Here is a 15,622-nt window from a genome sequence, read left to right on the forward strand (position 1 = left end):
AAACAAATCATAAATGTTAAAATCACTTTTTTTATTATTAATACTTTTAGGCTCGTTTGGAATGCCGTATTAGGTCGTATTGTATTGTATTGTATTATATTGAATTATATTTTATGCAATATTTTTATGTAAAACTATATGTGATAATAACTTTTATGGACACCTAAATATATAATATTTTAGTATAAATTAAAGTTTAACATAGTATTATATAAAAATATGATATATAATCCAATTCAATATAATACAATACAATACAATACGACATAATACGGCGTTACAAACGAGCCCTTAAGGGCCTATTTAGTACGCATGATTGACCTAGATTGGATTAGACTCAACAATATTAGATTATGCTGAAAGTAATTTTGTGTTTGATTTAAGAATAGACTGGACTATTTTATTTATTTCTTTTTAGAAAAAAAAACTTAAATTAAAATAAAAATATATAATATTAAATTAAAATTAAAATATATAATAATAAATAAATAATTCACAACAAAAAAAACAAATGTAAAAAATAATTAAATTATAAAATTAAATAAAATAATATATCTTATATAATCAAATATATATCATAAATATATAATAAAATAGTTTAGCATATTTTTTATTAAATAAATAATTAAAATAGTAAAATAAAAATACTTGAATAATATAAAATTGTTTATGTTAAACACTAATTTAATCACTAATTTAATATAAATATTAATTTTTTAAAATATTTATATAAATTTTCTAGTCATTTAAAAATAATATATAATTTTATTGTCATATTGTTTCTCTTATAATCAATTTAAGTAATTATTGTTTTATTAACAATATTTTAAATTTTGAAAACTTATGTATAATAATTTAAATGTATACATTTTTACTAATTTTAATGAATAAGTTTTTGATATAAAAAATTAATAAATAAATTTTATTTAAATTCTTATTAAATTTAAACTATATCAATACAATCAAAAAATTTTAAAAAAAATCTCATCTGCATAGGATTATTTATCTCACCCTACTAGATGGGATAAATAATCTCAGACAGATGATATTAGCTGGATTAATTATCCAAACTTTTGTCATGCCCAAACACTGGATTGGACAAATTAACCTGTCTAATCCAATCCAGTCATGCGTACCAAACGAGCCCTAAGGTGCTTAGCATCCCTAAAATGGGTATATCGATACACATGTATCTATTTTGGCATTTAGAACAAAATTTTACTTAAATTTTTTTATAGTCGTGTTTATTATAATTGTTTAAGATATTTTGTAAAATTTTGATAAATTCGAAATAATTTATAATATAGAATGTTTAAATAGTTTATTTCCCGCACGTATAAAAAAAATAATCATGCATGCAACAGACAGTTTGAACCTTATTTTCAGTGCGTTAGTTTTTTTTTATTTTCTCATAATTTTATAGGATGTCTTAAATAATTATAATATACATGACCACAAAAAAACTAGACTAAAAAAATTTCTCTATTGCCAAAATAGATAAAAGTGCATCGATGTATCATTTTTAGGAAGTGAATTAAAATTTTCTAATACTTTATAATATTTATTAAATATTTCAAAAAAACTTGGTACAAGAGTAGTTTTTGATCTTATTATTATAATAATATGACTTGAAATCTGCATGAAAGTTAGCGGGTTTTGGTTTACCTTAAACGAGTTCGAGTCAATTTTCATGTTGACCTGTTTAATAAATGGATCATGTTTGAGTTGACTTTAAACTCGAAATTAATCCGTTAATGACTTATTTAAAGTTAATTTATGGCATTATTAATAGATTATAAATGTTTGTATATGTCATAAAGGCATTATACATGTGGCCAACTTGGATGGTTCTTCTGTGAAGCTTGTCTTCCGTAAATGTAAAGTCTTCTGAATAGCTTGTCATTAATCTGGACACACAATTTTGGATAGCTTACTATTAGTCAAGGATATGTTCATCCGGAAGGAGTGCTTTTACGTATCAGATAGCTTGTCCGTATTAAAGCTTCCAGATTATCTACTGAAAGCATGCATGTTCTCAAGCTTACGTGGATTATTATTGCTAGTGATGAGCTAAAACATTTAAGACAGTGTAAATGTGTCACGATAGTTTTGGAGCTAATTTAGGAAACAATGCAAATTTATGAATAGCTATCAAATCTTTTGTAATCAAGTGAGTGATTTAAACTATAATTGCTTGAACAAAAATCATGATAGTGTAAGGTTGATAGAGAAAGTCTAAACTAGACAGAGATACTTTCTCGTAATCTTTGAGAGTTTGTAAGGATTCTTGTAACCTTAATAAACACTGATATCAATAAAGATATGAGTACTATTGTTATTCTGACCGAGATATAGAGCATTGCACAGAACTCGTTAAACCTAGTATTATTCTTCTCTATTTTACCATTTTAAATCATTACTTGGTTCTAGACATCTCTTGATATATTGTTTTTGATTGTATTGTGTATTTGTTGATCAAGTATATTATATCGTAAATTATTGATTGTTTCCGTTTAGCATAACAAAAAATTAATTTGATCCTAAATAGATGTCTAATTACTTTCTTTAGATTTTTATTTATTTTTTTTTTAAAGAAAAAACCAATGTATTGTATAGAATTGAAGTTTTCTTTTCATTAACTCATTTATTATTAGTAGGATTTAAAAAGAAAAAACAGCTCATAAACAGATGAAAATTGAAATAATGTTATATATATTATTTGACTAGTTCTATAGTTTTGTGCAAAAATTAAAGCTTCATAACTCAAAAAAGAGTCAATTTAAATTGTAATGGAAAGTCATAGTAATTTCATTTATATTTCTTTTTAGAAGACTTGTGACATATATAGTACTATACACATAGACTAATAATAATATTCCATATCGATCGTTGTGGAATTTTATTTTTTTATAAGGAATATATTCTGTAGAATTTTAAAAATTAATTATATAATTATAAGATATATATTGAAGACTTTTAAAATGCTTAGTGGGCGACCATTACTCAGTGTGGTAATAAAAAATATATATAATTTTGTAAATTCATCAAGTTATTAATTATATGAATAAAAAATAATATGTATGAATGAATTTATTTAAAAATGCAAAACTATATATTAAATTTATCACCATAACTAAAAAAGCTGGCAAACTAACAAGTCATGAGCCTCCCCTTTAAGCTTTATAATATAATAGGTAATTGTTACGTGTCAAGCCACGTAGTGTTAGTTTTATTTAATATTTTAGTTTTTATTTTAATTAATAATTAAAATAGTATAATTATTTGAACGATTTATTTTATAAAAATAAAATATGTGTCAGTATATTCTATAGTTGTGTTATAATAATGTATGTTATTAATAGTAAAATGTACATTAATCTTCTAATTGAAAAAAGTTTTATTATCTCATTTCATATCTAATAATAGCTACACAATTATATATTTATAGACTTTCACATTTTTTGCAAATTACTAATAAGCACCAATAATATTTTCATATTCTAATATTTTTCAACATTCTCCTCTTGGTGGTAAAATTAAAAATAAAACTAAAAAAATGCACAAACATATAAGGTAAATACTAATTACAGCCTATTTTATCTTCTTTTTATTTTTTTAAGCCCAAGCCCAAAAATCTCTAAACCAACACAATCAATCTTTTTTTTCCCGAATATCAATGAGTTGCTCCTTCTGTAATTATTTATATTATTTTTTTTAATTAAATTCTCTTACATATACAGTCTCACATATATATATTTATCTATACATTTTATCTATATTTTTCTTTTTAAAAAAATAAATAAAAAGAATTATTAATATTCTCCCAAGATAGGTTTGTTAGAGAGATATGTGGCTAAGATGATTTTTTTAATTTAAAAAGAGAATATTAATATTTAAAAGATTGTTTAATTTTTTTGGTTTAATTATTGGGTTTATTTGTTAACGGGAGATCAAACCTAATCGTTAAATTTAACAGAATATTATTTTATTTTTAAGTATATTACCAAGAAATGCCGATAGGCACTTTTAATATATAAAGATATTTAAAAAACTATATTTTTATTTATGTTATTATAAACCTAAATAATTAATGATTTATAAATTATTTATATATTTTTTAGACTTAACGGCCAATGAGTATCCTATTATTTTTGCTACATTTTATAACAACTAGGTGATCGTTACGTGCCAAGCCACGTACTGTTAGTTTTATTTAATATTTTAATTTTTTTATTTTAATTAATAATTAAAATAGTATAATTATTTGAACGATTTGTTTTAAAAAAATAAAATATGTATCAGTATATTTAATAAGTAAAACATAATTGTGTTATAATAATATATATTATTAATAGTAAAATGTACATTAATCTTCTAATTGAAAAAAGTTTTATTATCTCATTTCATATCTAATAATAGCTACACAACTATATATTTATAGACTTTCACGTTCTTTGCAAATTACTAATAAGCACCAATAATATTTTCATATTCTAATATTTTTCAACCTTCTCCTCTTGGTGGTAAAATTAAAAATAAAACTAAAAATAATCACAAACATATAAGGTAAATATCTATATTTTTCTTTTTTTTTTTTAAAAAAAAAAAATATTAATATTCTCCCAAGATAAGTTAGTTAGAGAGATATGTGGCTAAGATGATTTTTTTAATTTAAAAAGAGATTATTAATATTTAAAAGATTGTTTAATGTTTTGGGTTTAATTATTGGGTTTATTTGTTAACGGGAGATCAAAGCTAATCGTTAAATTTAACAGAATATTCTTTGATTTTTAAGTATATTCTGTTAAACCAAGAAATGTCGTTAGATAGGCACTTTTAATATATAAAGATACATTTTGGGGAAAAATTACTATTTGTGAAAATTTAAATTATGGCCCTCCTATTTTTTATTTATATATTTTATTTTTTCATTATTGAAAAGTAGTATATACTAAAAATGAATATAGTTTATAAATGATATACATAATTTAAATGGCACTATATATTATTATCTCTAATTAATATGATTTTTCACTGAAAATTCCAGTCACTTTAATAGAAAATAAAAAGACTAATTTATAATTGCACTAAAAATTTTTGAGAAAAAAAAATATATAATAAAGCACTAAAAGTAAAAAAATTGGAGACTTGACTAATAAATGTGTTTGGTATTGGCTTTGGCATCTAGGTTTGTGGATGAAGGTTTCTTATCTGAAATCGTTGAAGTTTTGACTATTAAAAATACGGATGATGTGTAGAGGGTTATTGTGGGGCTGGAATGGGAGTAGAAGTAAACTTCACGTGACTTGTTGGGAAAAAGTGTGCCTTAAATGGAATTAAATAGAAACAAGCCATTCTTTGCTAAATATATTTGGGTTGTTTCATCTAAAAGAGATATTTTTTAAGTGAAATGGGTCAATAATATTTATCTCAAGAACAAGTCTTTTTAGAACTATGATCTTAATAATAATACTATAGTTGGTATTGGAGGAAACTTTGTCATCTAAGGGACAAGTTCACTCGGGCAGACATTGTGAAGGCAGGGGCTGGTGTGAATCGGTTTAAAATAAATCTGTTATACAACAGCTGCATTCCCCAAACTCAGTTCGATTTTAGCAAGTATGTATGGAGCTCCATAAACATGCCGAAGCATAGATTCATTTTCAGGCAATTAAGCAATCAAGTCTCAGCTTTTAACTTGAGATAAGTTTGCTCAATTTCAGATTACCCTTGACATCATCAACTGTCCGGTGTGTGATGCAGTAGCTGAGAGTAACTCTCATTTTTTTTTTCGACTACTATCTCTCACAACAGGTTATGGATCAAGTTAGTAATTGGTTGGGAATTAAGAGATGGCAAACTGGTTTTCATAGCTGGCAGAGTGGCTGCTACAGAAGAGCAAGGATAAGAAGCACCAGATTCATGTTTCGATTCTGGTAGCCATGATTTACAGCTAGCCTTATTTGGAGCAATAAGAACAATTGCATCTTCAACAATTGAGTACAGCAACAAAGATTACACAAAAAATTAAAAATATAGTGTATTACAGATTACAAATAGCCAAGAAAAGAAATTTAAAAGTTCATGAGAAGAGATACATAGAGAGAATTTTTATGTAATAGATGGTTTATAGCCGAGCTATTTGTTGTAGTTGTTGTGTTATAGTTTGTGATTAATGAAATTTGTTCTTTCTTGATAAAAAAAATACGAATGCTTTGAATTTAATAATATTATTTTAATTTGGTGTTCAAATTTAATAATCATTTTGTTGTTAGAATCTTTTTTAGGATTTGTTTTGAACAATTTTATTTTGTCTTTAAATAATTTTAGTGTGGCTATATATAATCGCTCGTACTTTGGTTAAGTATACTTTATTTGGTACTGTTAGTAAAATATTAGTAAAATATATACAGTGACTCAACTATTACACGAAGCAAGTAACAAATGAGTTTAAATTTTGTGTGTTCTTCTTGCTCATAGAAATTTTCTCTTTGATGGTGGGCTGGGACCGTTTAAAAAAAAAAAAAAAGTAAAAAAGTAGCATATATATATATATTTTAATAAAATTAAAATAAATAAAAAATAAACTTGTCGTGGACTATATATAAAGTTGTCAATAATTAATAAATTAAAAGAGTGTGGTTATATATGTGACGTAAAAATGCTGAACATATCATGATGCAATTAATTTATATATAATGATTGACTTAATTTAAAATTAAAGTCCATATATTAATTATATATTATAAAATTTATAAATTGTCATATTCAAATTAATTGTATCAGCACCATATGTAAAATTATTATTATGTTATTTCTTTTTGTGAGATACTTTCAATATATGTACGTTGTTAAAAATATTTCTATAATTATTACATATTTTTGTTTTAATCTTGATTTTAGAAGGGAATTAATTATAATTAATAAATCGGGTCTTTGTATAATAAAACTTATAATTATAACGTTACGTTAGTAGTTAGCAGTACAACATCATTAATATTTTTCATGTTACAATATATATTATTGCATGGCTTTTTGGTATTGTTATATATTATGATTTTTTTGGTAAACATATATAATTATACACTATGACTTATATATATATACAAATGTTTATCTTGTTATATAACTTTGACTTCATGACTCGATCTAATCTATAGTTGGTAGGTGATTAATTACTAATTAATCTTATAAATAAATAAAATGAGTACTCTTTTGACAAGAGTCATATTAATAATAATCGTGTAATTAGTTTTGAGTTACTTAATTACTACCTAATTAAAATTAATTAAATTATTAATGTTGATCAGTAGGTTCAGAAATACATATATATATATATATATATAAATTTATAGGCACTATAAATTATTATTGTTTGTTCATAAATTCGGCACCTACAAAACATGATGAAATAGATAATATAATGATAAATTAAGTTAAATTATATATAGCTAATATTGTTCTAAATAATCATCAGTTAAAATTAAACTGACGAGAGTTTATAAATAATATTATGCATTTCACCAAATTATTTACCAAATTATTCTTTACCAAATGATTGATTAAAAATATTCTTTACCAAATTATTTATTTCACCAGTTTTATTTTATTAATAAATTTATAAAAAAATAATGTACATACCTTTCTAATTTATTTAATATTAATTAAATTTTGTAATAATTCACAAAGAAATATTAGGTAATTGGACTATTATTTAATTAAGCCTAAATTTAAAGTGAAAACCACTTTTGTGATTAAATAAAGTGAAATTAATATACTTTTTATTAGTCATGCATTATGACAGTACACTCTTACGTAGTACATATGAGATAACATATATGTAATAAAAAAAAACAAATTAAACAAACTTATTATTATCAAAAATATATATATATTTAAAAGACTTTACTTTTTTGAAATTTCGTACGTACGTACATGCATATTATTGTAAAGTTTTATCAAAATAATTAATTAAATTGGTCTTGGGTCAAGTCAATCCCTTGGTAAACTGGTAATTGTATAACAATTAATTTACAATATTTATATCTATAATTAATATTTATTTGTATAGGATTATTATTCAAAATTATAATACGAATTAATAATCATGGCCGGTTTAAGGGTGGAACAGCTTAGGTCCATGCTCAAAGCCCTCTGCCTAAACTTAAATACTTCTTTAATAAAAATGTCTCAAATTTACTTTTTAAAATATCATATTTTATATTTTTATTATTATTTAGTAAAAATCATAATTATTTTCTAAAAACAATATATGTAATTTATTTTTTAAAGCATCTCTAATCCACATAATTTCAACCTCTTCTAAAAAAAAATAATACTCCAATACACTAAAACTTTAAAAGTTGCCACCATACCTAACACAATATTATTTAATATAACATTATTTTAAATTCATACCCTTATTGTTTTCAATTTTAATTTTTACTTTCTTTTTAGAAAATAAAATATAAACAAAAATCGAAATTATAGCTAGTTGTTGCTGTGTAGCAACAAGAGGTGCTCATCAGAACCTCTCCAACTCCATCGCATAACAACGCGTGTTGAAGCTGCTCTTAAAATACTACATTTAATATTAATATTTTATTAAGAATTAAAAAATCCAATTACATTCCCAAAATATTATATACATAAAAAAACATAAAAAGTTTCATATAAAAATAAAAAAGCCTAATTAAATTTTTTAACTCAAGACTCTTAATTAACTTGAAATGGCCAGGCCTACCTAAGACTATGAAAAAAGGAGAGGTAATTAGTTAAAAAATACTTCTTTTATTAATCAATTAACTAAATTTACTTATAATTTTTTTGGTATGTAATGTACTCAAAATACCCTGACATAAGTGAGTCACATAGAGAATATATATTGAAGTGACAGAGACAAAATTGGTACAATATTTAAGAAAAGATGTAAGAATAATATTAGACTTTAAAAAAGAAAGTAAAAATAAAAGAGGACAATACATATAAAAAAATATAAATCTTCTAATTTCCTCACAAAAAAAATTAGACTGAAAAATTATTTGTGATACGGAAATAAATAGGGATACATTACTATTAGTACACCCCCTTATAATTTTATCAAAATGACAAATTAATGTATGAATTGACAAATGAGAGATAAGAATATAAGTGAGTCAGGTTATTAAAATGTATGGATTGTGTGTTCTTTCTATCGATCTCGTGAAATATATTGATGACTATAGTATTAATTAATAATAATGCAAGTACGTACATACGTGCATGCACTGCATGTGATTTCACTCATACTACACGCACGTACTTTTTTAAATAATAATTAATAATCTCTCAAATATTTATTCCCACCTAAATTAATTATCGGCGGTCAACGTCAATATATATACTTTAAAATTTGAATATTTAAATTCTTTTTTATATAGTTAATTAAAAATTTTATTCCCCAAAATTTAATGTGTATTATGCTCTTTGAATTTTGAAGATTCTTAAAAATTTCTTTAAATTATTGAGACTGTTAAATTTAAAGACTTTTATCTAATTCAGGCCCGGCCTTGGGCATAGGCGAGCTAGGCCTGTGCCTAGGGCCCACCTAGCCCAGAGGCCTAAAAAAATATTTCCCTTTTAAAATTATACAATCTTTTTTTACTGATTTTGAAAAATACCATATTTTTTTTCTAAATAAGGGTCCAAAATAAATTTTTTTTCTATGGCCCACTAAAAATTAGGGCCGGCCCCTGATCTAATTTTATAAATAAGAAAAATCTAACATAAATAAAATGTAGGAGGTTTGATTTCATACATTTTAAAGTTTGAGGGACATAATTACATAAATATCAAATTTTGAGAGTGTGATTTAGTATAAGTACAATGACTAAATTATTAAAATTGAATGAAATTGGATAAAATCCTTAAATCTAACAATATCAATATACAGTTCAAGAAAATTTTTAACAGCTAAAAATTTAAAAAAATATAATTTAATACATGTCAAAATTAAGTGCGAAAAGTCTACTAATTAATTAGTCTTTTTATAAATATAAATTTATAAGTACATATGGGAGGCCAAAGGCATGCACATAGAAAAAAAGTATATTTAAGTTTTGGAAAATGCTTAAAGTTACTGCCACATTTTCCTTTTTTCTTTCTTTTCATAAAATACGCTTGTACATTTCGTGCAGAAGAACAAATAATGAAAGGAAAAGAGTAATTTAAGGTGTAAATAAAATTATTTTTTTGGTTAAAATTACATTAATTTATTTAAGTTTAATTTTTGACAATAATAATAAATTTCAGTATATATATAATTAATCGGTTAAATTTCGAGTCATTATCCAAATGTCATTTTGATCTTATTGGTATATTTAAATTAATTTTTGAATAAAAAATTTAGTGACTAGACTAATCAGAGACTGTCACGTGGTTATTGACATAACATTTAACGATTAAGTAATACTATAAAAGTTTCGAAAAATATAATTCAAGTATTATTATTGTTTAAAATTAATTAAAATTAAGTATTTATTTACAGTCGAAAGTTAGGTATTTATATTTATGTTATAAAATACTTAAAAAAAAAAAAAAAAAAAGAAGAAGAAGAAAGAAAGAAAGAAAGAAAGATTCCAAACCATTGGATTTGGTACACTCACATCAATTTTGCTTTACCTACATTTGGTGTGAGAAAAAAAGAAAAGAAAGAAAGATTTTGAACCAATTGGATTTGATGCACTTACATAAATTTCTTTTTACTTTATTATTCTTCAAAATATCTAACCAAAACTATTAGAACCTAAAAGTTAGTTATCGTTTATCAATTATTTTTGTTGTTTTCTGAAAATCTCAAAGTCATAATCTCAAAATTTAAATAGAGAGGCAAAAGTAAATTTAAAAAAAAATGTTCTTTGTTCAATTAATTTAAATCATTAACATATTATATATGTAATATAATTTAGAAATTTTTACATGAAAAATCCATTTTACACAATTTATTACAAAATTACTCATACACGCTTATACCTACTTTTTTACTTACAAAGTTTGTTTTATTACACATATACCACTTAGTCATCATTCCATCCATCATCAATCAAATCCTACTTTCTTCCCTCTCTTTTTTCATTTTCTATCCATCAATCCATCATTTCACTCTCTTTTTTTCTTCTTTTCTTTTTATTTTTAATTTTATTTCAGCTTTTAATTTTTAATTTTTAATTTTATTTCAGTTTTTAATTTTTTATTTTCAGTTTTTAATTTTTAATTTTTTTTCCATAACAATTCTTCTTTTATTTTTATTTTTAATTTTTAATTGTAAAGCTAGTTTCTTATATATTGTTGCTTAGGTCTAGGATTGACTTCTATCAATCAATCCATCATTTCACTCTCTTTTTTTCTTCTTTCCTTTTTATTTTTAATTTTATTTCAGTTTTTAATTAAATCTTTTTAACTTATTAGTTTAACTTTACAACTTCTGAAATACTTTCATGACAAAAGAGAAGACTTTGACTAGGCCATTCAACTGATATAAGCATGTACAAATAAATTCGTACAATTTTAATGTCATTTTCATTCTCGCCGGACTAGCTCAAAGCCACGTCGAAATAATTAGATAACAAAATAAAATAATAAGAAACAATTACCGATGATATTCTATACTTGAAAAGAAAACGATCTAATTCATGCTTATAGTAGTATTGACGTGAGCAGAGTTATAAAATTAATATTAGAAAAGTATTAGGACAAACATGATTAAGATTTATGAGTGAAGGTGGCAAAGCTAATAGATTAGATTAACCTGGTCAGTCCCATTTTTATATCATCAATGGGTAACAATGAGATTTATCATGGATGTTGATGTTCAAAGAGTTTTTCCTGTATTTTACTTTGTATACAGTTGTTTTGTAGTTTTATTATAGTTTTGCTACTTGCATATGTTATTTCACTATAAAATTCATATGCAACTATTTGCACAAAACTTACTATGTATAACTACTATTTCTTAGTCCCCATCAAATTAAATTCTTGCATAATATATAAACTATCATAAAACGATAATGCAACTATAAGGCAACTATTTGCACTTGCATACAGTTGTTTTGTAGTTTTATTATAGTTTTGCTACTTGCATATGTTATTTCACTGTAAAATTAATATGCAACTATTTGCACAAAACTTACTATGTATAACTACTATTTCTTAGTCCCCATCAAATTAAATTCTTGCATAATATATAAACTATCATAAAACGATAATGCAACTATAAGGCAACTATTTGCACTTGCATACAATTATTTTGTAGTTTTGTTATAGTTTTGCTACTTGCATATGTTATTTCACTATAAAATTAATATGCAACTATTTGCACAAAACTTACTATGTATAACTACTATTTCTTAGTCCCCATCAAATTAAATTCTTGCATAATATATAAACTATCATAAAACGATAATGCAACTATAAGGCAACCAAAACAAAAAATAAATCAAAATGCAACTGTATATAACGTAGATGTATTATTCATGAGGTTTTTTTTTTAAAATTTTCACATCATACATTGTTTTGGATTTAGTGGGAGCTCCAGATCTGTTTGTTACAGATCTACATTTCATGAATATAGATTTCGATATTAGGGGGAGTTATTTTGATTGAATAAAATAGAAAACAAATGTGTAATTTCAGTTTCTTCACAGTTTTTCTGATTTTTTTTTTCGTCATTTTCAGTTTAGATCATTGCAGGTATTCTTTTCCAGTTGATTTTGCCAGAATTAATAGTTGTATTTTTCTCGTTTTGGTTTCATTTTGGTTGTTTTGCGGTTTTGAAACGAGCGCGTATTTTCATCTTCATGGTTTGCTCTGTACAGCTGAAGGCTTAGTACATGTGGTATTTTTGTAAATATTTGTATGTGGACATGTATAAATGTTTAATGGGCCGGCCCAAAGTATTTTTGTAATTTTTTGTTTTTTTCCCTATAATTTAATATTATGTATATGTCGTAATTAATTAAAATTTATAATTTTTTTTTTCAATTTTATTCTAATACTGTAAATGGAATGTAACAGCTATATTCATATATAAATTAAGTTGAATAATTAACAAATATATATATATTTAGCACATTAATGCATGCCACTGTTCAATATATATTACAGCCATATGAGTCATGAGTCATGATACATACATTACATATATATATATAAGTATAAATAATTAAATAGTAATTAATTTGACAGCATACATACACTTTCAAATAAATTAATATAACGTGCATATCATGTACATATAAATAGTTTAATTAATTACCGGATTAATTCCTGCCTTGTTTCATGGGACTCATCATAATCAATATATATAATATATATTTGAGTTTATAATCAAATTAAAATAAATCAAGTATATACAAGTTAAGCTAGATGTTCTATTAAACCAAAATTTTGGCAAATTTGAAGAATCATAATTAGTTAAGTTAACTAATAGAGAAATACTAAACTTTATCATAAAATATCACTAATTAATAGTAAATAGTCACTTTTAAGTGGTTCTAGACACCTCTAATATAATTTATAATAATATAAGCACTCTTAATAAAATTATGACCTCTGAGTTGTGAAATTAGAAGATTAATATTAATTTAAGAATTTATGAAAGAAAATTTTTATTGGGCACCAATAGTATTTAATATTTTTTTTAGATGTGTTACTTTAATAATACTTTGTAAAAATTATTATATTAAATTATATGAGACTCAATATTTAATTTTTTTTTCTGGTACTCAATATTTAATTGTACTAATACTAAGTATATTTTAGCATTTCTTATTGATCATCAAGTCAACTATAAGTCTATAAGTGCTTAATTTCTAAACCAAATAGTTAGGTCGGCAGAGCATGTCGACCAAGTCTGCACTCAAGAATTAATGCTTTTCCACATCCTACACATCTCCTTATACTAGTTCCCTACCCATATACTAAATGTGAAGTGTCCTAATTAGTATAATTAAATATGGAGTAACTATTAAGAAGAGTATTACTATTAAGTACCAGTGATATTTAGTATTTTTGCGACATGTCGCGTTGCGATTAGCTAACGATACGATTCTCCCTAAAAGTTATTATATTAAATTATATAGGACCCGATACTTAGTTGGACCAATAGCGATGTTAACACATAGGAGGATGCTAGACACCACTGATGCCCTTTAACATTTCTCTATTAAGAAATATCATTTATAACTATATTTACAATATATTACTTATAGATTATACTAAGTACTATTGATGCATATAGGTAGATGGTCTCAATAGAAGATCATCTTTAGAGACAGGGTTGACCCTAGGTATGGGCAGATTAGACTCGCGCCTAGAGTTCACTCATTTTAGGGGTCCCAAAAAATATACATATCGATCTTTTTAGTAATTTTTAAAAATACTATTTATTTTTATATTAAGGGCCCAAAAATATTTATTTTCCTATGACTCATTTTAACTCAAGGTCCGTCCTGTTTGGAGAGCCCGTGGCAATTCCACTGAAATAAACATCTAATTATCAATTTTCTCTTCAAGATCTCACTGCTTCATTTGTTTTTTTTTTATATAATTTCTTAGACGGAATCCGATCATGTTTTTGTTGATTGAGGTTTGGAATCTTTCGAAATTAGATTTGATCAATTTTCTAAAAGAGTGGCATAAGGTGAAATCTCATGATCAAAGGTTTTTTGAGTTTTCAAACTTAGGAATTTTGTAGAAAGAGAAGCATGGAGCTTGTTGGAAGAAGAAATTTTTGTAATATTTTTAATTTTTAATTATTTTTATAATATTTAAATAATTAATATTATGTAGACTAATTGTCATAATTTTTTGAATAAAGTAATGAATATTTATATAAAAATAAATAAACAAATTAAACAAGATGAAACATAGTACGTGTAAAAGGTGTTGATGTATATAACTCTACTATTTTATTTTATATAATGTTATAATTTATATATTTTTGTCTATATTTATACATCATATCAAAGTAGATGCCATTCTGCACCGTCCACCAACAAAAGCATGATTTATATTTGTTAAATTATTGTATGACTCATGATCATATACAAGAATATTAATTTTTATTTTTATTTGTAATTTTTTTTTTTTTGAAAAGGAATTTTTATTTGTAATTTAATAAGAAAAAAATATGCCCCTACGCTTAAGAAATAAAAATCATGGAATAAATTGCTACAAAAAAAAAATTCATCGAATAAATATTACTAATGTTTTAATGTGTGTGTTACAGTTATATATATACCAGATTATAATTAAATAATGAAAATTTAATTTTAACTAAATTTAGTACGTTCATGAATAAATATTATTTTTTATATATAAAAATTTATATATTTGTGTGGAATACATAATATTTTCTTTGAATAATATTAATCGGAATATATTTTTTCATCAATCGAATATTATATATATATATATGATCTGAGTCTATGTATTAATAATCCACACGAAAGAATTTAATTATAGAAAATTTAAATAATACACTTAAAAATAATCATTTTTTTTTATTTACAATTGTATGGTTTTGTGTTTATTTCAATGTTATTTTTATTTGTAGCAAAGTTATATTATATTTTCATAACATAAA

Source organism: Cannabis sativa, chromosome 4, assembly GCF_029168945.1.
Source record: "Cannabis sativa cultivar Pink pepper isolate KNU-18-1 chromosome 4, ASM2916894v1, whole genome shotgun sequence".
Taxonomy (NCBI): Eukaryota; Viridiplantae; Streptophyta; class Magnoliopsida; order Rosales; family Cannabaceae; genus Cannabis; species Cannabis sativa.